Source organism: Tamandua tetradactyla, chromosome 14 (genome assembly GCF_023851605.1).
Source record: "Tamandua tetradactyla isolate mTamTet1 chromosome 14, mTamTet1.pri, whole genome shotgun sequence".
In the NCBI taxonomy this organism is placed as follows: Eukaryota; Metazoa; Chordata; class Mammalia; order Pilosa; family Myrmecophagidae; genus Tamandua; species Tamandua tetradactyla.
The window spans coordinates 33,674,631-33,677,577 of record NC_135340.1 but is presented as its reverse complement, the minus strand read 5'-3'; positions in this window follow the sequence as shown (position 1 = coordinate 33,677,577).

Sequence of the window (2,947 nt, the reverse complement as noted above, 5' to 3'; positions counted from 1 at the left end):
GCTGCTTAAAGGAAGCAGTTAGCCATATCACAGTCTTGCTGCCTGGAAACCTGGGCACCCATTTCTGTGCTGTAACTACACAGTGTCCACAGGCACCTGCAACCTGTACCCAAACCTACAGCTGGCAGAGAAGTACCACAGAAGCATCGGTGTAGGGGTTTCAAGCCTGCATAGGTATGAAGAATTGATGGTTAAGGATCGCTGAAGAGTTGAAGAGATGAGTGTTCCTGTTCATTTGATCCATGTATATTTAGTCAGGCTGCCCTTCACATTCTCTTTATGCCTCATTTGAATGCATCAGCCCTAAACTTTCCTCTCTTCTATAGCAACTCTCAGAGCCCTTGTCATTCATAGCCTTGCTATGAATATGGAGAGTTGTCTTCTTGGGCTAGGCAGAAACATATATCAGAGAAATTTTAAGACTGTGCTTCCTCTTCTATAAAATCAGACCAAAGAACTGCAAATTGGTGCAAAACCTGGACAGAATATATGTACCAAAAGGCAGGCATGGAGATTCTCTTTCAAGTGTATTAACTTTCTATGATTGAAATAAACCTAATCATAAAGTTAATTCATAGCATTTATTAAAGACCTGCTAAGTGCCAGGCACTCTGCTTTTTGCTCCTGTTTTCATTTGCCAGGCTGGTAAAGTGAGTTGCTACAATTGTGCATCATGGGAACACAGGTTTAGGGGACAACAAAAACTTTGAGCAAATGATGCCCTTATAACCTGCACAGTATAGAGTCCAGAAATGACAAATAATCTCCTTGCTTCCTCCTGAGGTTGGTAAATTCTGGTGCTGGTTTACCATAATCCTCGGAGTTCCTTGGCTGGCACCTCTCCCTCACATCACATGGAGATGTCCTCTCCTTTCTGTTCTGATTCCCACTGACTTCTGACTTCTCTTTATAAGGCCTTCAGTAATCTGGATCAGGGTCCACCCTCATTCAGTTGGGGCCACACCTTAACTAATAATCGCATCTTCGAGAAGTCCTATTTACAATGAGTTCACACCCAGAGGGATGGGGATTGTGATTAAAAACATGTGCTTTTTGAGGTACATAATTCAACTTACCACAGCTCCCAAGGAGCTCAGATTGATAGGAATATTGGACTGGTAACAGTAATATGTGAAAATGCTATAAGAGCATTGTACATTCACTCATTCATTGAACAAATCTCTATTCAGCTCTTAATATGTGCCAGGCACTCTTTCTAGGCATTGGGGCACACTAGTATTGAACAAAACACATAAACCTTCTTGAAGCTCATGTTTTTTCAGATTGTGAGATGCACAGAGAGGCTTTGTTTGCCTGAGGGTTAGAAGTTTATAAGAAACTGCAGCAGAAGTGTAGCTTCTTCTTTACCATAGAGTTGAGCAGGATTTATTTAATTTCATCGGTTTCTGTGGTTGTTTCTCATTATATCTTGTTTTTGGTGTTTGTGTTTTTCTCATTTTTTATTAAGTTGTTGGCATTTTAACTTTTTTTTTTTTGCATACCTGTTTTCAAAGGACCAGTTTTTTGTTTTTAATTGGTTTTACTGATTTCACTGACTTTTTTTTTTTGCTTTTTTCTATAATTATTTCAGATATGTTATCCTTTTTCTCTTGGAAATATTATCCTTTCTTTTTATAGAAATATAAATCTTTTAAAGGTATTATTTATCCTTTTTTCTTGGAAATATTTTCTTGACCACAACTTCAGCTATTTCACAAAATTTTGACATATAGTATTCATTCATTATTTTCTAGATAATTTGCAACTTCAATTTGTAAATTCTCTTTGACCTAATAATCAATAGAGAAAAAAATGTTTTCCTGAATTGAGGATGTTGTTTTATCTTTTGCTTTTACTTTTATTTCATTATAATAAGATAATGTTATCCGGATTTGTTCTATTTGTTATAATTAATTGAGATTGTCTTTTTTCTTACTCTATTTACTAATATATTGTGTATATTACATAGGCATATGTCAAAATGTTAATCTCCAACTACAGGTTAGAGAGTTTAATTAGCAATTAGACCTATCTTTGAAATTTTCCTCTTTAGGTCTTCTGTATCCAAACTTAATTGTCTTCTTATTTGTATGTCACAAATTGAAAGAAGTTAATTAAATCTTCAGTCTCTAGAACATTACCATATACTTCTGTTTCTTTGTGTGTGATTTTACATGTGTCCGTTTATTGATTGCTGGAAATAAAGCCTATTGAGGATATTTGACATACATTTTGGGGAAGAAATTAACTTAATCTGGAATGAAGGCATTCAATAGCCTGCTGTGAGTTAATATGGTAAACTAGGTTAGATGTGAGGACACAGTGGGGACAACTCAAAGAGTCACTTACAACAGTTATTAAGAGTCCAGCTACAAATTCTTTTAGAACTCATTTATTCTAATTACTTAGGAAGATCAGTTTGCTTCTTCATTTAACTACCAAAAAGGAATCATGCTCTTACTTTAAATTCTTTAAGACAACTCCATTTCTACAAATTCTTCCACATCAATTTGTATGCCTCATAATTATAAGCAGCTTGTGCTGGTTTGAAACTGTTATGTACTCCCCCAAAGCCATATTCTTTTACTCCTAATATAATTTTGTGGGGGCAGTCATGTTCTTTTAATCCTAATCCAATATTGTAGGTGGGACCTCTTGATTAGATTGTTTCCATGGAGATGTGACTTGGCCTAGCCAAGGTGGGTAGAGAGAGAAACAGCTCAGAGGCTTTACGAAAGCAGACATGTAAATAATGAAGTCTGGAGAGGCAGAAAGAAAATCCCATAGCAGAAGCCAGAAGAACCCACCAAAGCTGAGAGAATTATTTTGCAACCAACCCAGGAGAGAAAATGACCCGCCAGATGTCACCAAGTGCCTTCTCATGTGACAAAGGAACCCGGATTCTGCCTCTCCTCTGAGAAGGCATCCTCTTGTTGGTGCCTTAATT